Genomic DNA, 25,399 nt, shown 5'->3' on the forward strand with positions numbered 1-25,399 from the left:
TAGAGAGCCTGGTACCTCACACCCAGGGTCCAGAGTGACCTTGTCTCTCTGAGCATTGGCGTGGGTGGTCAGGGGCCTGTGATGGGGTCCAGAGAGTCTGCCTCATTTCCCCAGCCACTGGGCTTTGTCGGTAAGCTATCGATCTGAGCATTTGGGACTTGTAAAGTCATAGCACCCACAGCACTTCAGGCTTTGCACTTTCCCTGGTGTGTTCTGTTGTATTAAAAATGCTGTTGTTGTTGTTGTTGTTGTTTGTTTGTATTTAAATGGGGAGAAATAGGTGTTTACTTTATGTGCGTGTGAAAATAAAAGCTGAGATCCTTTTCTGAACCTCTGCCACTCACATTGCATGCAGCTTTTTGTTCTCATCTATTACTATTACAATAACTATTGCTATCATTTCATTACAATTCACTGTTTTTCTTGGTTCTAGTAGTTCTCAAGGATTCCAGTCTTGTGAAATGTTGTATAAAAAAAAGTGAAGAATGGTCTTCCAAAATATCCCTTACATTCAATTAAATGTTGATATGCTTTTTCTATTAATATGTACTTTCCATCCTGAAACACCATCATATAAATCAGTGCGTCAGCCAGCTGAACTAAGCTTGTGCCTTGGGATGCGATTTCCAAGTAGTCCTTCCCTGTACATTCCAATCTTGATTTAATCCAGGTTTATCTCAGTTTTGCATTAGCTGATTGGGAACAGGTTTAAGCTCAAATGGACAAAGCCACCCTTAAACTGAAGTGAGAGTGTTCATACACAGTATCACATAAATTAGCCAGAAAGGGTGCAAATTCTGTCTGTAGAAATCTTCATTGGTGTTCACCTTCACCACCCCTTCTCCTTTTTACTGAACCTATCCCTGCTCCTGGGTTTGTTTCCTTTCTGTTCTCCCAAGACTGTAGCAGAATTGAAGTGATTGGGGTTTAAAATTCAGAGAAATCTATGTGCACTCAACATTTTTGTTCTTTTAACATCTGATGAAGGCTCATCAGAGGGCAGTGCACTTAATTTGTTGCGAGACTCTGCAGCTCCCTACTGTTTCTGGTACAGCAATGAATTCTTGTTTTCTTCTTCATGGGTAATCCAATGGTTGTAAGAAGTATGAAAAAAAAAAAAAAAAAAGCCAAGTCTTGTGGAAAACTGTCAGGATTTGGACAATGCCAAACAGAGTACAATTTTCCATTTCTCTCAACGGTGTTGCCAAGCGGGCAGTCCCCGTGTCGATAGGGAAGCCTGTTTGCCCAGCTCCAGTGCAAGTTGTTGTGCTCAGCCACTCCCTTCTCCTTTAGTTTAGGAAGGCCATGAAAATAACTGTCAGAAAGTCAGCCTTGTTCACTGCTGGGGTGGGATTTTTGAACTAGTGACACAGGATCTGCAATTTATTATCAGTCTTCTACTTTCTCTTGGATATTGCACAGTGGTTGTATTTTATAACTAGGTCAGAAATATGCATGGGTAACTTAATATGCACTCGGAAATTGCCAAATAACTTAACTGGTCTGTCCAGCACAGCAGTACAGAGCAGAGAGGCCAGCACTTCACCCTTGGAAGGAAGAGGGAGAAATAAATCCATAAAGGGCAGTTAGGAAACATCCAGCCACCTGGGAAGCTTCTGATTAACCCCTGTTACCAAGCACGTGGCTGATGTTAAAAGAAAAGTCTTTTTTTTTTTTTTGTATTTTTATTTCCCCTAATTTATATGAAATAGCTTGTTATGCAATATTCTCCTTATTCATGTATATTTGAATCATATTAAATTGTTGACACCAGTGCTATCTTCTGCTCATGCCTCATGTAGGTAAATTAATGCTGGGAAACCTGGGATTCCTGGAATAGAATGAGAGTCATTATGCATTAATGATTGGGTAGATATTAATTACATTTAACAGCAAACGTTTTTCTCAGAATCCAGTTGTGTATGCACGGTGCTAAATGCATCACGGGTGAAAATGTGCAGCAGTTCTCACTGCACTCTGTAAAAGTCAACACCAGCACTTCCTGCCCTGTAAAATTGCCTGAAGATCTGTGTACCTGGGAAAAAGGATCTGTGGCAATTTTAGGTGAACTTTTTTTGAAGGTCAGAGGACTGTTACATGCAGAAACAATGGTTACGAAATCTCTGTTGTTAACAAAAGGAAAACTGTTTTCCTTTCCTATGCTGTGTGCAGCCTCTCAAAGACAGCTATTGCTGAGTTTGGAAGGGACCCTTCAGAAGACTAAGCATGGCCACTGACCGCCACTGCAACCAAAGGACATCAGGAATAACATAGGCAGTGATTTCTTTGTTGTCGATTCCTCTTTTAATATCTCATTGTTACCGTAAGTGTTGATTTCCTTTCTGAAGACTTACAAGCCCAGCACAGTTGGGCTGTTTGCAGAGAAAGCTATTATTAAGAAACGTCGAGGAGAAGATCAGGGCATACTTGTATAATGTCCTCCTGAAGCAGGTAGAAAGCCCTGACACGCTTCAGTAATCAGGGAGAAGTATGTTGACAGATTTAAAATCACTTGATTGAACTGTGAAAATAATGAGTCACAGATCATGATGACCAGCGCAGAACAGACGTGTAATTATTTGAACATTAGCCTCCAGTTTGAAGTTAGTTGAAGGAACTGGGTCACCCTGTTTATTTGGATAACAAAATCTTTCTGCTATCCCTTCCCCTGGCACCACCAGTGTTTGGGTGAAAGTCTGGCTTCACTGAAGCTGATGGCAAGAATCGCTGTTGATTTAGATGGAAACAAGCCTGCACACATTGGTATTTACTCTGGTTTCTTAATTCTCAGTTCCTTTCTATGTGTTTTCTGAGCTCTTTTCCAGCTTCTCTTTCAATCACAACCATGACCAGCCCAGCAGTTTGGTGTCCATTTTGAAACATACTCTAAAAGAACCTTTGACGTGGATAATTTCTTTAAAAAAGAAAGGTGGCCCCTGTGGCTTTCCTTGCTGGGTGAGGAGGTGTTCCTCTGGGGTCAGCTTAAGCTAAAAGCTGGCTTCAGGCACATGAGAAAGGGTTTCGAAAGTCAGAGAGGGAGCTCCAAGTCTCCCAGGCTGCTGCTGGCTAACAGAAACCATGGCTGGTTGGAAAACCCTCTTTCTTGGCTTTTGGCAGGCCACATTGCTTTCCCCCACATTGCTAGGCAGCAGGCTGGGTTGATTCCCCTATTGCCAGACCTGGCTTAAGTGCAGCACTGCAGATCTACAGCTAATTGCATTCAGCTCTGTCTTCTCTGTTTCTGGAGTTTTCACATGGAACTCAGCACTAGGGAACCTCGTATTCATATATCCATTCAAAGCAGGTTATATTTATGTGTAGAGACACTGTTGCTTTACTCAGACTGGAACTAGAATGGATGAAATACTATTTATCTTTTTACTGTTCTAGCCCACTTGTCCTTGTGTTTTTGTCCTTGGAGGCAAGGGGAGATTATCTCTGTGGGTTAAGTAAGGAAAGAAGGTATGTGGGTAGGTTGGTGGCATAGTGCAGTGAGATGAAGACAAGCCGTTTACTGAATCCAATTTGTTAGAAAGATGGTCAACACCTCCATAACATTATTTTCCCATTGCTCTAACAGTACATGTCCCATCTGTAGATTGCAGAGTGGGGCATTTATTTGCATTGTCACCTTATGGTGATGTTATGGTGCTGCTGCTTCAAGACATGATCCTTCCTTACCCTAGTTCTCATTGTCTCTTTTCTTTGCACTGTGTTTGTACCACAAACACATGCACAGGAGGTGACTGTCATGTACTGCTGGTTGATGTGACCACTTGGTTCCTACCAAACATTGATCTATGTTGGGAAGCTTGCAGCTGCACAGAACTAAGGTCTACTAAGGTCTACAATCAAAAATCTTTTCCTTGTCAGTCAGGGTTTTGCACACACCACTGTGACTGTAATTGCTCTACTGATCTGAAGTACTGTGAAGAACTGTGGTCTTTAAATGCCCCCAAACCAAAAACCATCTACATTTGGAAATACCTGACACCTGTGAATTTATTGCTATGGACTGAAATTTATTTAGCATCACTCTGAAGGTAATGCTGCAGGTTTACACTACTTAAACTTCTGGGAACATACAGATTTCACAGCCACAATGCTACTTAAACCCTTTCAGATAATGCCTCTCATTTTAAAAAATATGAAACTAACCCTGAAATGCCCTGGGCAGCCTGGTTCATCATATTTCTGTGCAGGTGTTCTTGCAACAGGTGCCCTCTTCATAGCTTGAGTACCTGAATGCTTTCAGGGAAATCTGGTGTTTTTCATTACCTTTAAATAATCAATACTGTTGCCATCACATGCACTTTTTCAGGCATTTCCAGCAGAGGGTCTTTGCCATCAAATAGGTCTGATTATTCTCTGAAAGGGAAACATAGGTCTCCCAAAGTGGCTTCATTATTAAATAAATTTTTCACTAAAACTTTTAATTTCCTTTCTACATACCTACAGGCCAAAATAAACACACACACACATATCTTCTGTCCTTCTAGACAGGTAGGAAACAGCCTGGAGGTTTCAAAGAAGAGGCATAGCCCTGCAAGAAAATAAAAAAGAAAAATCCCAGGAGTGTGGAACACAGCAAATTCCAATATCGGTTTATTAGTTTTCATATCTTTCCTTTTCTTTTAAAAATAGAGTTCAGAATTAAACATGTCTGTTACAAATATAAAATTACCAAATGTATTTCACCTTAAAATGTTACCACATTATTTACAATTTCTAGGTAAGTGGTTAGAGACTATAATTTCCCTAATATCTGTGGAAAGGTTTTTAAGCTGTTTAAAACACAGGTGGGAAAAGCAGTGTGGAGAAAACTCATGTGTTTCCCTTTGCCATCAGGTGGCCTCCCCTTTCCTCTTGTTTTGTCCCCTCCTCAGCTGGGTCATCCCAGAGCTCAGTAAGAAATAAGAAATCAAATAAATAAATAATCAGATAAAAAGATAATTTGTATAAAAATCTGGCACTTTATATTTAGAGTAAAAACACTGAATTGAGAAACACTGTCTGTCTATACCTTTTCTTATGACTTTGTTTTGTATAACTGACCTAGGGACAGCTATTGTATGATCTTGTTTTCAAGCTTCTTCCTTTTATTGCTAGCTCGATAAAACTGTGAATTTCTGTTAGTCCCCAGTGTCAAATATTAGTCTGAAAGACCCATTCCCTTACAGTGCTACCACTTGCAAAGCCCTTTCTGTGCCCCTCACATTCTCACTGCTCCTGTGAAGCACACATTTCTGCTGTTATGGATTTTATTTGTATTTTTTGAAGTTTTCCAGACTGGCCTGGAGAGAGCTGTGCTTTGATCATGGTCCTGCTGTGCACAGACCGTGCACACCTAGCAGAGGAGAGGGCTCCCGAAGTGCCATGCTGCTGCTGCTGCTTGTTGGTCTAGCTGCAAAATGAGGGGAGAGGGAAGGGAGAAAATTCACTAGGAGCTGGTCTGCAGATGTTTTTTGCCTATGAATATAAATCAAAAGCTGACAATAAATTCATGTCAGGTGAAACAAACATTTTCCTTTTCTTCAGCATGAAATATTTATTTTCCTTTATCCATTTAAGAGCATAAAGCTTTGATAAATCCCTAAACAAAGCATTTCTGTGAAACCAAACAAGCTCATTTAGAGGATGTTGAAATTAAACATTTACCATTCAAGAATTAATTATCTGAGCCAAAACAATTAAATGAATTCAATCTATATGTTTCTGAACATTTTGCAGAGTACAAATACATATTTATACTCTCTTATCAGAAGTCCCTCCTTCTCTTTTCCTGTTTAATGTGAAGAAGATGGAAATGTTATAGTCCTCATTTTACAGATGGAAGAGCAAGGCAAATAGGGGACTAGTCCCAAGTCCTTTCTTCTCTCCTTCCTCTGTATTCATGCTGGTTCTTTACTTGGTTTGTAGCTGTAGTTCTGACCTTTGTTAAACTTTTGGGGTGCAGTTTGTACAGGTGACAGGGTGCCCTGCAAGACTACGACATGCCCAGCACCACCAACAGCATGGTTGCAAACTAGCCATCCAGGACAGGGGCACCCTGCCTTGCTGCCTTGCTTCAGAGGGAACAGTGTTAGCTGCTGCAGATGGCTGAGGATCCCCTGGGCCCCTCACCTCCAACCCTATTGTTTGGGGGTTAGTAAAGCAGAGGGGAACAAGCTGTAATTGATTCTGACCTTTCCCACTGCTCACATCAGACTTAAGCCCATGCGCTCATCCTGGGAAGCCCCCCTGTGGAAATCAGCAGGGTTCTTGCATGAGGGCAGCAGGGGTCTAAGAGCAACCACATGCCTCCTGACTAAAGAAAATAGATCTGTGGAAAGGGAGATGAGGGTGAAATCCTGGCATCTGTGAAGCACAGGCTATAAGGGGAGAGAAACAAGATATTCTTACTGCACAGTTATGAGTGTTCATACCAGAAATGTGATTCTAAGGAGTGCAAACAACATCACAGCCACCAAACTGTCCTGTCACCAGCCGCTCATGAAGTATCACCAAAAAGCCTACAACTCTTGCTTGAGTTGTCCCACATCTGCTAACACAGAGTCACCACTCAGGTTAAAGAAATTACATGTCTTTTAAACACAGAGCATTCATACAAAAAAAAAAAAAAAAAAAAAAAGGGGGGGGGGGGTAAGGGCAGGGGGCAAGGGCATGCATCTTGTGGCTAGAATTGCCTAAAAGACTGTGAACTTGGTTTTGTGTGTACATGCTCAGAATTATGTAAACTTTTAAATGTTTATTTTCTGAATTTACATGTATACTTGCATATATATTTACATTGCTTTTTAAATGACTGCAACTATATAAAAAACAAGTGCATACTCTACATTTATACTAAATGTGACTGCTTTGCACCTGGCACATACATTTGATTAGGCTACAGAGTTTTTAATGGACAAATAACACAGGCAGTGCTCACTAGAAATGAGATGTGGCCTAGCCCAGTGGAAGCCATGTTCATGGCTGATTTATGTTCAAGCTCTGAGCAAAACTTCTTACGAGGTCTCAAGAGGTAACACACAATTTGTGGTCCCCAGCAAAAATCCTACCTGACTCAGTAGAAAAATTCCAGTGGCCTTCAAATCAGATTATAAACATCCTCCCCAAAATGTATTTTTGACCTCCCTCTGTGTTGAAGGAAGAGCTGGGTAGAAAAATCAGATGAGGATAAAGAAGGAGCGTGTGGAAAATGTTTTTGTCAAAGGGAATGAGGTGACCACTGAGCTCTGACTGCAGTGTGAAGCCCTGAGCTGCGGTTCTGTGCTGCGAGGCATGCCCTGGCTTTGGAGGCTGCCCTGCTCCCCCCTTCTTCCCTGTGCCCTGCAGGCTCTGCAAGATACAGAAAGGGGAGAGAGGGAATCTGAATTTTGCCAGTGACAGGACCTCACCCTGCAGCCCTGCCTCCCACAGAAGCAGGGTTTGCTTCCTTCCCCCCCCTGCTGTGCTCTGGGAGGCTGCAAAATTGGCAGTCCGGCCAGAGCAAATGTTTTTGTGGGTGTCAGTGCAAAGTCAAGCATTAAGGAAGGATTCAAAGAATTAAGGCATTGGTTATTTACTTACATAAATTGTCTGGGAGAAAGGAAAATATGGAAGAAAGAGCAAGGGTTTTGGTTTGAAGATATCCTTCTGAAGGCAGGAGTCAGCAAGCAAAAGGTGAGTGAGACTTGGAGTAGAGCACAAGTGACTCTAAAGCTGAGGCACTTGCCCTGGATTTGATAGGCACAGACTAGTCCACAGAGCTGGCATAAAATAGATAAGCATCTGGGGAACAGTCATTGTAGCAGTGCTCTGAATGCTGAAAGTGGGATGTGGCTTCATTTGGCAACATTGGAGGAAAAGCTATTGAGCTGGCAGATGGGGTACCTGTCATGTCACAGGTGCCTGGATGACATGGGCAGTGTCCTAGGTGGGGTGAAGCCAGCTGGAAGATGTTGAGGTATTATGTGGGGCTGTGTGCTGAATGATGGCTCTGGTTTGAAGGTGTGTGAAGTGTCAGGTGTGTAGCCTTCATGGTGACCACAGATACGCCTGGGAGAAAGAGGGCTTGAGGGGCAAAATAAGAGCTCCAGTGACAAATAAAGCTTCAGCTGACCACTGCTTATCATGGGTGGAATTAGAGAGGCTGACTAAGAGTTGTGCTTGAACGGAGACTTCAGCTTGACAGGAGTCCTAAATCAGGGATGAGCAAGTGGATGGAGATATAAACTGCCATGAGTCTCTTCCCAAGCCTCAAACAAACCAACCACTGACTTTTATTGTTTCCTCTGTCTTTCCACTTCCTTGATTTTTGTGGAACTCCACATGGAAATGTCAAATGCTGGTTTTCTAGTGTTTCCAGGAGAGATAAAATCAGAAAAACTACCAAAATTAGCTTGATTAATATTCTTGCCATGATATTCCAGATGGACTTCTAGACCAAAAGTGATTTTGATCTAGACATTTGGATACCTCCCAAACATCTGGACTTCTTGAAGTCAGCTCAACTTTACTCCATCTACTTCTGTTGTTTTTCCTGTTGTAGTATTGAAAGTACCACAAAAATACTTGAGCGCAGGAGGAACGGGATTATGGGGAGATTTTCCAGGAATGAAATACATCTATTTGGCTAGGTGTGATTGAAGAGGTGTGATGGGGATTATCTTCTAGGCATCCTGTCCCCTCCGAAGGAAAGTGAAGCATCCATGGAGAAAAAACAGTATGTAATTAGAAGTTATGGAGTCCTGCTCAGGCTTGGGCTGTGGCTCCTGGTTCCACTCAGGTTCCTAAAGCATTTACTTGTGGTCTGCGGTGAACTGGCAGGACATGCCTCTGGCTCCTTTTTTTCCACGCTATTTCTTGTCTGGGGAGAGCAGCTGGAAATTTTCTTTATACATTTATTTCAATCTGCAGCAACACAAGATCAGCTAGATCAGTTGTGACTGCTGTCTTCAGCTCTCCCTATCTGCCTGGTAATGTCAGAGCAAATGCCTAAGGAAAAAAGGAGACAAAGGAGCAAACCATATGGGGGAAGAAGCAGGAAGAGAAGAGCAGGATCAGCAAACTGGGCATTATTATGAAAAAAAAAAAAAAAAAAGGAAGAAAGAAAAAAAAAATGTGTGCAGAGAAGGGGAGGACAACAGAGCTTGGGGACAGTATCATGGGAAGGCATTCAATCAGATGATACTCTGATATGCTCTGATGTACACAGGGGAAAATCAGACCCCACTGGACACGAGGAATGAGGTGCTGAAAGGCAGTCTCCCAACTGGGTCTGTTGGCAGGCCAAAGCATATGTGCTGTTCTTTGTTATTTCCACTGTATCTTAAGTAAACAGGAAATCCTCCTGACAATACATAGCCGAAATGGAGAATGGGTAGTGGAGGCTGAATGGCTGGAAAGACAAAGAGGGGGAGAAAGAAAGGTCAAGGTTTTTATCTGACCAGGCTATCATGTATCATGACACTAAAAGTGAAGAATTCTTATTACAGCTGTGACTTCTTTCACTGTTGTTCACACTTTCTTTCAAGTGCCTTTTTCTCAAGTGCCTATGGAGATGTCTATATTCTGTTTCTCAAAGCAGGGAGTGGATCTCTGATAACCTATTTGTCAGATGTCGATAAACCAGGACAGTTGCACACTAAGGAATTTATTTCTGAATTAGAGTAAAACGAAATTTGAGATATGATTATTATATGTCTACCTGGAACCATTTTTGTACTGATTTATAAAGTTTATTCTCATCAGGTTTTTTCTTTTGTTTAGTTTTGTTTTTAGTGGGATTCATCCCATACCAGCTGTATGGTCTTGCAAATGATTCCTGGTCTCGATTGTAAAGAACTGTAGAATCATAGAATCATTAAGGTTGGAAGAGACCTCCAAGATCATCTGGTCCAACCATCACTCTACCACCACTGTCACCCACTAAACCATATCCCTAAGCACCACGTCCAACCTTTCCTTGAACACCCCCAGGGACAGTGACTGTACCAACCCCCCAGGGCAACCCTTTCCAATGTCTGACTTCACTTTCTGAGAAGAAATGTTTCCTCATTTCCAACCTAAACTTCCCCTGATGCAACTTGCGGCCATTCCCTCTAGTCCTATCACTGGTTATCTGCAAGAAGAGGCCGACCCCCAGCTCCCTACACATCTTCCTTTCAGGTAGTTGTAGACAGCAGTTAGGTCTCCCCTGAGCCTCCTCTTCTCCAGACTAAACACCCCCAGTTCTCTCATATCATAAAGTCATAAATGATTCTGAACTTCAAGTTAATCCGTACAGGCTGAAAATATAATTAACACCCATTACAATTAAAGCTCAGGCTGTAAAGGCTCTTTACGAATTCTTTAGACAGCTCTTTCAACAACAAGTAGTTTTTTCTCTTCTTCTACTACAATCACAACTACTTTTATTTTTTGTGTAATCTCATAATTAAAACGTCCTAGTCCAGAAACGTCATTTTGAACAGAGACTATAATCCCTGACTGACCAATGATGAAACAATAGTTCTCCTTCTCTAAACTCTGTGATCCAACAAATTCCTTAGAATAATCTAGTATCAAAGAAGCTATTTGCAGTTGCTTTGCGGTAGACCTCATGGCAGTGTAGCTGGTGTAAAACCCAGAGAGAAAGGTCAATATAACCTGTATGTGGAATCAGGACTTTTCTTAAAAGGTAAAAGAAGGAGTTACAACAATCTACAATTCCTGTGGCCATCAACTGTACTTGATTTTTTTCTCATCTTGGTTTTTCTCTGGTTGCCTGAAGTACATACTTTATACCTAGTTCATATGATGCTTCATGTATTTATGGTGCAACACAAACTTGGAGGACAAGGGTTCATTTCTGTATGTGCAAATTATCTGTTCCTTTCAGGTTGTAATTGGGACTTTGGCTTCTTCTTTGGAACACAGTGTGCTTTGTGACTTGTTCTAATGTTTAGTGTTTTTTTCTATTTTACAGTGATCATAACTTGTGTAAGACTTTATTCATGGCCCAAGTAAAATAGGGGTCATACAAAATACTTTTAGTCTTTGATGATGTAATCATTAAATTGCAGCACTATTACTCATAGCATTGCACATGGAGGTCCATAACATCTCAAACATTTCAACAGTGCAGGTACACAATTTGATAAATAGCAAAGTGGATGCAGGTGCTTTCTGAACTGCTTTTGAGCTCGCAGCACAACATTTTAGATGGACAAAGGCAGCAGTCAGATCTATGTCAGCACAACAGAGCAGGAAAATAGCTGTACCCTTTTCTCATTGGAGCATGGAAAGACAAAAAAGAACTAGTAGATGAATACTAAGACACCGGTCTTGAGCACATTAGCTGCAGAGAGCACAAGAGTTTGACTCAAGCTTTCAGGGAACTGGCAAGTTTTGTGTGAGGACACAAGGCAATTTGACATGCTTTTGGGACTCCGAGGGCAGGCTATGTTGCTGGTGTAGCCATAGCCAAGGTACATACTAACATGATGAAGGGAATTCTCAGGCAGGTAGAGTTTACCTTTGAAATGCTAACTCCTATCCAATTGTAAATACAGATAGCCAGTACAGGAATTATCAGTAGATCAAGACTGCCAGATAGAGTGGTGGAGGAGCAGAGATAATGCAAGTACATCATAATTAATAATTAATGCAAGATCAGAAAAGTAAAAGGAAGGAAATGAGATACTGCTTATGGTCTTTTAACCCCCCCCCCCCCCCGCCCCATCACTCTTCTCCAAGTTGTTAGTGAGAGGCAGGCTGAAAAAATATAACCTGATTTTTATTAAAATCTTTTAATCTGACAGTGCTCATGTATATGTGTGTGTATGTATGCATGTTTATATTATATATTATTTTATATATATTTACATATTTATATAATTTTCTATGTAAGCAAATGCATACTACTATTATTTTGAAGCAATCAACCAAACTTCAACTGTGACAGCAGTAACTGTGTTGTAAAATGAAGCGTCCTGAATGGTCGCTCTGGGATTTTTTTAATACGGGTTGTGTAACCGATAAACAGTAAGACTTTTGAACTGCAGACAAGGAAATGTTTAAATCTACAAAAAGCCTCAGTTGTCAGCTCCTACCTGTGACTCATGTCACAGTGGGCACTGAAATTTCTTCTTAAAGTATTCTCTAAGCCTGTTAGGTTGCTGTCTAATCCCAGAGGTTCCCAGTATCCATATGCATCAAAGCTGACACCCATAAATTTTCCCAAGGTCCTAACAAGTACATCCAGATACAGACTTAGGTACTTTAATTACGTTAAATATATAATCCCAAAACATTTTGAAAGGCTTTGCTCATCTAAATTTCCTTGCCATATCATTTTATAATAGAGGGTTTCCTAGATGCCTCATGTTTCGTTTCTTTTCATTCCCAGTGTGTCCCAACTTTGGCAGAGCAGAGAAGTTTAAAACTGACTGATATCCACGCCTACTGGAACAAGGAGCTAGGTGTCTGCAAACAGAAGAGCTCAGTGCTGAAGGTGTTCACAGGGCACACCTAACTTGCATCAAAAGGATTAATGTTCTCATCAGAATAAAGAGTTACAGCAACTAGTTCATTCAAGGAAACAATAGGAGAGTGATGGAAGGAGGTGTGCAAGGGGAGGAGGAAAGACAATGGAGCTCTTGTCTCTGCTCCCAGAACTGTTTATACATTTCAAATTGAATTACTGGATGAAGTAGTGATCAGTGATAGGTCATCAGCCTCACAGGTGAGCTACCCTGACGACACGGTCACAGAGTAGAGTTGCCTAGCCTGGTTTCTTTCTGGGCTGAGAGTATTGCGCCATACTACAGACGGTGTGACCGTTTCAGTATGAAGAGATGAAAGGCCTGTGACTTGCTGACTGAAGCAGGTGGAAGGTCTGCATTATTACTCCTCAGGCAAAGGTAGGAACTGGTGCTGTGTCTTCCATTTTATGTTGTCTGACATGAGGCCACCACCATTTTGAAAGAAAAATTCTCCTGAACTACTTGTGTACTTACTCCTATACATGATACAGCGGTGCATGGTGAGATTAGGCCTGTTGGTCAGCTTTGGGCAGCTGTAAGGAATAAGGCAGTTGTCTGCTTACCGGGGGCAGGTATTTTGGGCTCCCTTCTGAGGTGCCTCCCTATCAAAGGGGTACAGAGGCAGTTCAATGCTGGAGACAGGTTGAACAGCATGAAAGTATAATAAGAATAGCTGTACGGTGCTTAACATTTACTAGACCAATGCTAAGTATCTTGAAATGAAAAAAGCTGAGAAAAGAAACCAGTGATCTACTAAACTGAAATCCTCGAACTGTCTTCATTAGAACCAGGGCTCCACAGAGGGTCAAGACAGCCTTCTGCTTGGCTTTGAAAAACTGCTTCATATTCTTCCATTCTCAGCTATATTCTTCTACTATTGGTGGTTTAAATGACAAAATAAGACTGAGGAAACAAAATAAAACCTTTTTCACTGTAGCTATTTTGTAGTGTGATTTTATCAGCTGGGGATGGGATAGAAACCAGGCTGTTGTGATCAGCCAGCTGTCCTCAGTGCTGTTAGCACTGACTGCCTGGAAGTTAGGACTTTCTCTTCTAGATGGTTGTTCCTCTCCAAAGGGATGGATGCAAAGGGAAGGATGAGATACATATGTAACTTGACCTAACGGATTAATGAAACAATGGTGGGTAGAGGTACTAGAGACACAAAAATTTGCCAAGAGGATGGTTGCTAATTTACAACTTCTAATTAACATCTCCCCTGCCACTGAAGATACTTTTAAAAGTGATGTCAGAATGACTATAAATGGGTCAATTTGTGAAAAGATGAATACAGAAGGCTTTTTTTTTATTTTTATTTATTTTATTTTTTTATTTATTTTACATATAACAAGATTGATTAAGTGGTAATCACTTTTGGCATGTATCTTCAATAGTGATATCTATGTAATGGCATTGCTGCAAGGTGCTTCTGCAATCTAAGCTGTATCAAATGGGTAAAAAACATCCTTATCCTTTAGCACCATGCAGAAAACAAGGTTTTGTGGCTAAAGGGATGAATGAACAGTGTGGTTGCACACAATGTTCTGGATAAATAACACCAACTGACTACACTTATCCTTTACACAAATCCTTTGGGCTTTGCAAAATGTTTTCCAGAGAGGCACGAGTGTCTTCACAGAATCACAGAATTTCTAGGTTGGAAGAGACCTCAAGATCATCAAGTCCAACCTCTGACCTAACACTAACAGTCCCCACTAAACCATATCCCTAAGCTAAGTCCTCTTGAAGGACTTGAAGGGTTCTCAAAATTGGACTAGGGTCAATATCAACATAAAGGAACATACTCAGCTTCAAAAGCACTGTACAGTAACCTAGATCTCTTTGATGATCACTAAGTGATGTCCAGAAGCTTTCTCAGCTATTCCAAAGCAGAACCAGCTTGATGGGTATGTTTAACTTTTTGGGCAGTTTTTTTTGGACAGTTGGTTTCTTTACGGAGACCTTGGGAAAATCCAGAGAGAGAGAATTCATAGAAAAAGCATAGGCCAAATCATTTAGACAGATTTTCCACATGTTTTTTGGTTTTCAGTATTTCTAAAATGACTTGTTGTAGAAACATACATTTTTGTTTGTTTTATACTGCTGGATTTATGTGAAAATAATGACTTTATTTCCCAGTGCAGTAAAGATGTAATTATCAAATCAGGCTCTAGCTGTAGATACAGCAGAACAAATAGGATGCTCATTTGTTTTACATGCACAGAGTCAGCACTCATTGATAAGACTCATTAACAAGAAGAAAAGAATACTAGCTGGAACCAGTAACAAAGGAATTTTAAGTGATCTTGGAGGCTTCCTCAGTATTTTATGCAGTCAGAGCCTGGGTCTGCAACCTCAGATCTCTAGAAATATGTGGGTGTTAGCCATGGGCTATGCACTGAGCTTCTCACCAGAGTGAAAGGTCCAGGTTTTCAAATTAGCCTTGTTTTGAAATGCAGAAAGCACCTTCACTGAATTTTAAAAGCACCCTGGCAGATGGGTGCCATTAATCCTAAATTGCTCTCAGAATTAGTGATTGACACATTTGTAAATCCTGCTAGATACTCCAGCATCTCCAGATACCAAAATGGATTTGAAAGGCTGGCTTTGATTCTTCCCAGTGGCTCCTGATTGTGAAGGCTGGCAGGTCACTTAGGAACACTCTGGGCATTTTGGATGTTGTTTGAATTTTGTCAAAAATCTGGGAAGTCTTGATTTTGACACTACTCCTGTTGCTTCTGTTTTTCTATGGAGTACTACATAGAGAGTCATTTACACTTCCAGAAATTTTAACAATAGGAACTTAACTTTGGCTAGTCAGTGGCCTTACTCATATAAACCATTAGTCAACCATGCAGCCTGAGCTTGATCTGAATTCTGCTCCAGTATTACCTTTAACATAAGCATATATCACAGCTACAAGCACATCACTTCTAATGAACATATAATAGTTATACTTGTTCTTTAATACCATTAGACAGGAGACTACTTTCAGGTAAATCACTGTGGTACAGAAGGATTCCAGTGGATAGGGAATCCTAGAAGTGCTGACAATGTTCTCTAGAACAAATCCATGCACTAGTTGCTCCAGACACTTCGCTTTTACCAAGCCTGATAGACACTTGAAGAGTGACACTGCTGTCACTCACCCTTGGCCAGGAGACTCAAAAGGTCACCAAAGATGACCAAGCAAGCAGCAGTAACATTAGGAGGACTGGAACAGCTTTGTGGGTGAAGGAGGCATGTGATAAGGAAAGGATGAGGCCACAGCTTCACATCCTGGAAGTCTTTCAACTTTCCACACTTCAGCAGGGCAGAGTGCCAGAACCCCACAGGTGTTTGCTTCGTGCAACTGACAACGACAGGCCCGAGTTGTTCAGAGATCACTGCAGAGCTACAAAAGATCTTGGCCCTCATGTGCACATTTGAATTATTATTGTATTAATATTCTTTCTTAATATTGTCAGAGAAGCCAACATTCTTCCCATGAGAAATTCTGAATCTTTTCCTTCACTGAAATCTGGCCAGGGCTCCTGCTGACGGAAAGGTTAATAAAGGAAGTGAGCAATCCAAAGAGCTCTGACAATGTTTATTACAGTTTGTGTGTGTGTGTGTGTGTGTAAGTGTAAGTGTAACATGCGGACTTGTATTCTAACTTTCGGGGTCTCAGGAAATATTGATGCAACAGAAAATGGATGTAACCCTCACCATGAATTGCTGGTGCCAATTTGGAAGTAAGTGAGAATTATGCAAAAGTTGCTTTTAACCGAAGCCTGGTTTTCAGACCATGATTTGGATGCAGAAATGACACATTCGGAGCTCTTCTTGTCTCATAATCTCTCATACTCTTTGCTTGCTTGTTTGTTTGAAGCACTTTCACTTCCTTCCCTGTTGTTATGGAGGATGCTGTGATTGCACAAGCAGAATTTCATATTTAAGGTGACAGAGCTGGACAAAAGTTTTCCCCATCAAAGGCCTAAGCCCAAGCCCTGGGAATAAATCGTAAAGATTTACAGTAGTATTTTAGGGATTTGAGACCTGAGACTTTTAAACAAGCTTTTGTGAAATGGTGTTTAACTGGTTCATTGACTCATCTAAAATTAAACAGAACATTTCAGAGAAAAACTGCTGTGGTAGCAAAACCCGGTGAGAACTGAGAAAATATACAGCCTGATAGAATTACCCTGGCAAATATTTCTAGTGTTAATTCTCCAGAATGATGCAGCTATTTTGGACTAACTTGGTGACTGAGAGTAGCCCTGAGCTCCCACATCTCATCAGCAATGGGACAGCATGGAGGGAATCCTTAAATCTCTCGTATAGGTGGCCTCAGTCAGAACTCTGGACCCAAAACTGGACTCAAGTTTGAATCTATTCATGGCATATGATTTTGAATTCTGGAAAAGCCCATTGTGGAAATGGTCATTGTCAGAAAACTGGGTTTTGGTTTTCAGTTTGACATACCTAAGTTTTTGGTTTGGTTTTGAAAATATCCAGTTTTAAATCTTTGCTTCAAATCTAGAGGTCAGATTTCTACCTGCCACAAATTTTGAATGATTTTTTGGATGTCAGAATGAAAGCAGCATGGCCTTTTTGCTGTTAGAAATACAGAAGAGAAATCAGACCCTGATTTGTACTCATTTGTGCCTGAACTGATGCAAGAAACTGAAGAATCAGGCTGTATGTTTTCCAGAGCACTGACATCTACTTAACACACACTTTCAGGCCTCTGTAATCCCTAACTCTTTCTAAGGATTCTTCCAGTATCTCATCTTACATTTGTCTTCCATGGCATTTTTGACAGGGAATACATCTTATCTATGTTTGGAAAGTCCTTTATAAATTTACAACACTATATAAATCTTTTATAGGAATCAGAATGTAAACCCTTACCAGCTACAATAACATGAGTGGAATATTCTTTCTTCATTTCTCAGTGACTGACTAAATACTGCCTTTAGCGTTATATTTATAGGAAGTTACATTGTGTGTGTTTTACTGTAAATGTTATTCTTAGAGGTGGAGTTAAGAAAAACAGCAATTCAATACTGATCCTTTACTTTTTTTGAGTGGCAAAGAACTTTATACTTATACAGTTATGTTTCATCCCTCAAGCAGACAGAAAGTAAGACGGGCCTTAAATGTCACATGTGAGTGGGGTAAAAAGAAGGATTTGGGCTGTTCTAGGGTTTATGGAGCCTACCTGAAATGATTTTTGTTCTGTTTTGTTTTGTTTTGTTTTGTTTCCAATCCCCTGCACTTTGCAAGCCTGCTCAGTTTGGGAGTTTTCTCAGCATCTAATCTCTAATAATGGTTTTATCTGTAGACTAGGGTAGCTTTATACCAGGGCTGTCTGAGATGGTTTATCTGTCCTTGCTTTGAGAAATCAGAAGTGTCCTTGCCTACTGTCTGTGTATGGAAGCCCTTCTCTCCAGACAGAGCATCTCTGCATGTTGGCCTAGCACCAGGCAGGCAGGGGAAGATGTGATGCTCTGTGGAAGTCTGCACCTACCCATGGCTGAAATTGGTGCTGTGTTCAGCCCCAGGTGGCTCTGAATGTGAACGGCCAGATTTCACATCTCACCAACCCCCATTTTGTAGATGCTTGTGCAGGGCATGATGTAGTGGAAATCGCATCCAATAAATCAAGCTAAATTCCTTTGCAAAATCAACATGCAGACATGCATCTCTTCCTGCTTTATTGCTGAGGTTCCTATTGAGGTTTCCTGCTTATAATTTATTTCACATAAGCTGATTAAAAAGTCATTAAAAAACAATCAAATATCTTCATAGCTAGAACAGGATTACAAAGATGGAGCAATTACTCACTCGCCATCTTGCTATGTTAATAGAACAGCTGCTGCCACCACTCTTTTAACACTGCTGATCATTCTTGGCCAAGATTATCTCCACTGAAAATAAATATTTTGGTTTTTATGTCAAGATGACTAACAGAGCCTGCTAGAGACAATGTGCATGTAGTTCTTACTTATCTATACACATAAATCCATAGGATCCTACAAATACTGCTTGCATGGGATCTCTGGAAATGATCCAGTTCAAACTGCTGCTCAGAATGGGAGTATTGCCCAACACAAGACAAGGTCATCGGTGGCTTTGTCCAGCCAAGCCTTGAAAAACCTCTGAGGGCGGAGGTTCAGCAGTGTTTCTGGACAGTCATTTCCAGCATTATAGCATGTCCCTACTGTAAGAGTTAATGACAAATTTATGTGTGCTCTCAGTTTTTGTTAGATTAGCTGTAACAGAAAAATAGCCAATGGATTATGTTCTACTACAAGCTAGATATCCTGACATAAAAATGCACTCTCTTTTGCACTGAAGAGAGAGGCTACCAGAGGATGGTGCATTGAGCAAAAGGATTCAGAGGTCTGAAGTTAATTTCATCAAAATACTAGCCCTCTGAGATGTTGGTCATTTGCCTGTTTAGATAAAGTACAAGGGCTTGGTGCAAAATGCTCAGCACAGATGAGGCCATCCCAGGAAGCTGATCCTGTCTTCTGGCAGGATCAGGGTATCAGCCAGAGTGTCCACACAGAGGATGATGTGGCGTGTTCAACAGATACACGTACACAGAAGGAGAAGGAGAAACAGTGAACACTTCTGTGCAGAATAGGAGCTCTGTTCATTCGTGAATGGCTGCATTGTCCAGGAAAACACACAAAAAAAACTAGATGCAGATGGAAGTACCAGGCAAGTGTGAAACAAAGACATTTTGCCACCTCACATCATCCCCCAGTTACAGAACTGTTAAATGCTGGCAGAGGTGAGCTATTGCCATGCCTCTGCTCTATCTGTAGAACTGGGATTGCTCAATGTCTAGAATTTAACAGCACAGGCCTCTAGCAGGAGAGCTAAAATTATATCCCAAATGATTGGTTACACCCACATGCTGTCTTTTCTCTTAATGGTAAGTTGTCTGGAGAAGGGTTTCTTGCAGATAATCATTTCAGAGGGCAGCATTGTTAGAGAAGCTGTAGCAGTAAGCCTACCGGGAGGCTGCCGTCTTGTTTGCTGGAACAGGGGCAGCATGCACTGCTGCCCTACTTAGAGTTAAACCCATGGGAAACAAGTGGGAAGAAATGTGCAGAGCATTAGCTGCTCACCTCTGCTTTGCGCTGCGGTTGGCATGGCTGCTCAGAAAGGACAGGGATGGTCACAGGGACTGCTTGTTCCCCTGGCTCTTTGCAATTGGAAAGCTAAGATTTCCATAGCTGGACCTCGGGCTTTCCGTGAGCTGATTATTATGGCTGGGGCATTATGTTTTCTCCCCTGGCAGCTACCTGAACAGGAGCCTCACACCTCCCTTCGGAAAATACCTCCTGACAGCTGTGTCAGAGAGCCCCTGTGGCCCCGGTGAACTTGAGTGGCAGGGTTGATGCTGAACAGCACGTTCCTGAGTGCTGGTTTCTTCCTCCGTGCGGACGCACGGCTCCGCCTGCAGCTCCGCGGGTAGGAGTCAGACTGGTGTGGCATTGTTCCTGCGCTTGGCACGGACGTGCTGCATAATGTGATAATCCCTGTGGGTCAAATCTGCACCATCCTTGGCCAAAACGCTGTACTTGGAGGTAAACTTCTGACCTTGTGGCTTTTTTTTTTTTTTGCTTTTTTATTTTTTTCCCCCAAGAAATGTTTTGGAAAGAAGTAATTGCTATCCTTTCATAAGCCATTCCTCAATCTGAGGATCTGATTCTCCTGTGTGCTACTGTGGTTTTTAAAAGAAGCAGAGAACTCTTCATACAGCCAAGAAACTCCAGCACAAACAATCGAGGAGGCATGGCACTGAGGCAACTAGATTCTTCTAAAAAAGCTCTTTCTGTAACTGTGAAGTCCCACTCGCACTTCAGCTTGGGACACAAGAAATGGCAGTGTGTGTCTTGCAGATTAACTGAGTTAATCCACTGAGCAGGGGGCATTTATCAAATAAAATAGCTTTATTATTAAAAAAAAAAAAAAAAAAAAAAAAATGCACTTGAGACATTGTTGACCTGGCAGTGAATGAAAAGCACCATTTCTAGAGAGAGTTTTTAAGCACACTGGTTCAGTGCTAGCATGCATAGGATAAGTATGTAGCAACAAGCTGAGACATGTAGCACTTCATCCTTAACTTGTAGTCTTGTGTAAGTACTTGAGGACACAGTGTGCTGAAGAACCATGCACAAAGGAAGAGGTTTAGCTGAGAGAGTTGTAGTCTAATAAATATCGCTCTCTTCAACGACAACTACAATCACATTAAAAACAGAAAAACAGTAGTTAAATTTATGTTACAGTACAACATTTTTTGGTTACACATTTAGAGAGGGGGGAAACTGCAAAGAAAGACAAATCTGGGTATTATTCAGTAACTTAATGTGCTATAGTAATACTTTCTTACATGTAAGGGTGAAGAGAACGGCTTATTTGGTTTACTGCCCACAGAATGCTGTCTCCAATTTTTAAGCATCCTTCCCTTTGCTTCCTGTTTTGCATGTTATAATTTTAATATGTCCAATAATTGTAGCTGCAACTCCTTGTGGATTCAAGTGAGACTACACAGACATCTACCAGCCTGATTTGCTGCAATCAAGTAATTGATCATTTGTAGACTATATCCTCATTTGCACCCTGTAATTGTGTTGAAAGTTATTTGCAAATGCAGAAGTCTGTAATTTAAGAGTCATGCCCTAAAAGTGTTTTAAAAAAAATCAAAGAGTGTGATTTAAGATCCATGTGATTTCCATTTCAGAGAGGGTTACCTGTGCAGACATTAAAGGTGGGAAACCACACTGAAGAGAAACCCTATGTGATGAGGAATGGGATGAGAGAAAGGAATCATTTAGCTGCACTGGATAGCGTTCCAGTAACCTCTCTTAGACATCCCCTGGGCCCCCTCCCCTCTCCCATCCCTTTCTGGTGGGAGCTGTTTCCAGCATGTGCTTCCCACACACAGTTCTTATGAAAGTATCAGAGCTGATGCTCTGTGTTGACCTGATGCCAAGTGGGAACCGGCAGAAGGGATGGGGCCATTTGCAAGCAATAGCTTTCACTCTCTTCCAAATGACAGCAGCAAGCATGGTGTGCATGCTGGGTCCCCTTCTTGCTGAGCATGCTGTCTGAGCTCTAGCTTTGGGCTGCAGCACCCGTCTGTAGGCAGCCCTGGGTATCCCATCACAGGCAGAATTCCTCCTCCTCTCCCTCTCAACCTGCACCATGGTTTCTACACACCCAAAATTAGGGCACAGGCTCTGGGAGCTGGGTCACTTCCAGATGTGATGCCCTGGCTGATGGCTCCTCCATATGTGTGTCCATTTATATTGACATAGCAGAGAGTGGTGAAAGTTGCCCAGTCCTCTCCAAGATTTTACACATCCAGGGACTCGGTCACACTAAGGAATCTGAAGGAACTGGGCATATGATACTTTTAAACACCCTGAACTATTGCTTACACCACTGATGGTGCCTTGGGGACGGTCGTTCCCTCATGCTGGTTGGAACAAAAAGCAGTGCAGTGCAGAGGGCACCAAAAGTCTCTGATCTGCTGCCAGTACACAGAAGACACGAGCCCTTTTGTACTGCCAGCCTGCAAAGGACTTCCAAAAACCAGCCAGGCAAGCTACAAGTACCCTCATAAATTTCAGGGAAACCACTATAAACAGCTCAGCTGAGAGACAAAAAGTAATCTAGCTTGGGAGATGGGAACTCAGATGAGATTCCCAAGTCTGGGTGTCGTTGCTTAAGCAGTGCCCCTGTGCCCCCTGTGCTGATGGACCGAATGCAGGCTCTGCTCCAGAGCATGGCCCAGTTGCTGAGGCCCTCATGTACCTGTGGCTGTCATCCAGCACCCCACGACCAGAAGAGTCAGCCTGGGCAGCCTGCAGCACATGTTCCTGTGAGCCATGTCCTCCACCAACCTGCCAGCTTTGGCCAGTCTTCCGTAGTGCTGTTAGTCCTCCCTTTGCACACATCCAGGTCTGTGATATTTTTCACTCTTCTTTGAGCCCTTTCTCCTCCCTGTTGGTGAAACGGCCATGTCATGGGGGAGTGGAGTGGAGGACTTTTCTCTTCAAAGCTATATCCTTGAAGAGAAGGACCCCCAGCACAAGGATATTTATCTATTAGAATGGGTCCAGAGGAGGGCCATGAGGATGATCAGAGGTCTGGAGCACCTCTCCTGTGAAGACAGGCTGAGGGAGCTGGGGCTGTTCAGCCTAAAGAGAAGACTCCGGGGTGACATCACTGCAGCTTTTTTTTTACTTAAAATGGACTTATGAGAAAGATGAGAGCAACTTTTTGCTCAGTCAGACAACGGCAGAACAAGGGAGAATGGTTTTAAACTAAAAGGATAGATTTAGATTAAATGTTAGGAGGAAATTCATCACTTGGAGAGTGGTGAGGCCCTGGTACAGGCTGCCCAGAGAAGCTGTGGATGCCCCATCCCTGGAGGTGCTCAGTGCCAGGCTGGATGGGGCTTTGGGCGACCTGGTCTGGTGGGAGGTGTCCCTGCCTATGGCAGGGGGCTTGGAACTGGGAGATTTTTGAGGTCCCTTCCAACCCAAGCCATTCTGTGATTCTATGACCCCTCTCCTGGTGTTTACTATGGATGTTCCCAATTTGGGCTCTTGCACTACCTTTCTTGTTTGGTTCTCTTAACGGCACTTTTTGACCTACAACATAAATGAATCAGAATCAGATGTGCTTCAACACACTCTGTTTCCCACAAGACAATATGGGTATTTCCTGGTTAATCATAAGCAGCTTTTGTGTAAATAAAAACAAAGCCCTAAATCTGCAAGGGTACGAAACAGACTATCATCAGACATGATCCTTCACAAAGATATGTTGTAAATTTGAAATGAACCAAGTGCTAACAGGGAAATTTGTATTATTTTCTTCTTGCAGGCAAACTCATGCCAGGAACTCATGTGGGCCTTGAACTCCAAACCCATGGCAGGTGTCTGTCCATCAGTGCATTGAGGGAAACCAAGATGCCCGCACTGTGGAACCAGACCTGGGTTGGAAACCTAGGATTCCTCTTTCCAGTGCTAACCCACAAAGAGTTTCAAAGTCACTAAGTAACCAGCCAAGCAGCACAGACATTTACAAGCGTTTGATCTCCAGTACCATGCAAAGGAGAAGTACTGGGTTTGAACATGCCTCCTGCTGTGAGAGTCATGGATATGTTTTGAAACTCAGCTGCAGGTGAGGTGCAGTGATGGTCCCTATCAGTTTAGCTTGCCTGACTTCCAGAGAAGCCAGGCAGGTCAGGATCCAGCTCTGCCACAGAGTAAGGATGCCACACTGGAGAAGCAGCTGGCTCCTCTGCACTGCCAGCACTGCTCTGAATCCATGAGAAAGATATGGGAGATGACTGTGCACCAAAGGAGGAATGGAAAACCCTTGGGCAAATGTACTGATCTAACCCCATTTCTACACTGAACGTGGAGAAGACATAGAATCATAGAATCATAGAATATCCTGAGTTGGAAGGGACCCTTAAGGATCATCAAGTCCAACTCTTGACACCGCACAGGTCTACCCAAAAGTTCAGACCATGTGACTAAGTGCACAGTCCAATCTCTTGGACTACAGTATGCAGCTCCTCAGTGCCTCCTCCAACCAGCTCAGACTTAGCAAGCCAACAGTGGGGGCTGTTGCCCAGCAGGCACACATGATTGCAAAATGGCCACACTGCATGGTTTTCAGAAAATTCAGCAGGCTGCAGGTAGGTTTAAGCAGCTGACATTCCCTATTCCAGACCATTAACTTGCAAGACTATTCCAGTGCTTTGTGCCCTCCCTTTGTCTGGCAAAGACGTAATCTTTCATGTTTTGGACTAAAAATGTTCAGCAATTCATGAAAGAAAAGCACTTAAACATTCATGGGGCAAAAAATGTAAGGAAAACAAACAAGATGGAGAACAGCGAAGGTCAAAACCCTCTGCAGCAGCAGCATACAAAATCCCCAGCAGCCAGACTGCAAGCAACCACAAGCTCTAGATTTGGATTATTGTGTCCTCAGGCTGCTGTCTGCCTCCTAGGTGGTGAAATGTTTTGGCTTCCAGAAAGGTGAGCTGAGGAGGAAGACGTGAGCACAATCAGGCTTCGTGCAGCTGCAGAGGCCTGCCAAGCCCTGCTTGCCATGCCTGAGGACAAGTCTTCTCACAGGGCTGGAGGGTATTTTGGACTGCAATTCTGCAGTGCAGAGATAATATTGTTTTTTAAGGACATGGAAGAGGAGCAAGTATGAGGGAAGAGTCAGAGGATAGGAAAAAAGCATGAGCTGAAGACTACTTGGCAAGGTTGTCTATTTTTGCTGCACTTTTCAAGCAGGTGTCAGTCCCTCTCTTCTCCAGGTAAATGTTGACATGGGCTTCTGGGTCATCACTGCTGATGGGTCACTACTTGTCCCCACTACATTGGTCTTTGTCCTTCTGGGCACATCTTCATGGACTTTTCAGCTCCAGACAACATGTCTGGCTAATCTCTTTTCCAACCTCTCTGTGGTCCTATAATGGCTCTCAGAGACTTTCATATCTTCCCCTGCTCTCCAGTGCTGGAATTCCTGCATTAGCTGCACACCCACACTGGGGTTTCTGGGAAGCTGAGGATGCCATATCTTGCAGGTAAGAAATATAACATGGGATTGCTGTGGTTTTTGTTTTGTATCTTTATCCCAGAGGTTTTTGAACAGATATCACCAGAGCTGCATGTAGCAAGCACACAAAAGTGTTTGTTGCCCTTAAAGTATGGTCATGACCCTGACTGGAAAGGACTCCACAGGTTGTCCCAGCCAGCATGGACTGGGGACCTTGTGCTTGTCCTGGTGGACTAAGGCTAGAAGGAAAATGAGGAATTAGGGGGTATCCTATTATCTGTTGTTCCAATATCCCACAG

The 25,399-nt window shown here is 42.4% G+C and overlaps 1 long non-coding RNA gene across 8 annotated transcripts in view; it reads left to right on the forward strand.

The window, feature by feature from the left end:
* The window catches only part of LOC137848069 (uncharacterized), a 95,147-nt gene that overhangs the window by 60,483 nt on the left and 9,265 nt on the right, over nt 1–25,399 (forward strand). For all 8 annotated transcript variants that reach the window (XR_011091166.1, XR_011091164.1, XR_011091163.1 and 5 more), the window contains one exon: nt 23,406–25,128. This is a non-coding gene — a long non-coding RNA (uncharacterized lncRNA). The remainder of the gene's footprint in view (nt 1–23,405; nt 25,129–25,399) is intronic.

Source organism: Anas acuta, chromosome Z, assembly GCF_963932015.1.
Source record: "Anas acuta chromosome Z, bAnaAcu1.1, whole genome shotgun sequence".
Taxonomy (NCBI): Eukaryota; Metazoa; Chordata; class Aves; order Anseriformes; family Anatidae; genus Anas; species Anas acuta.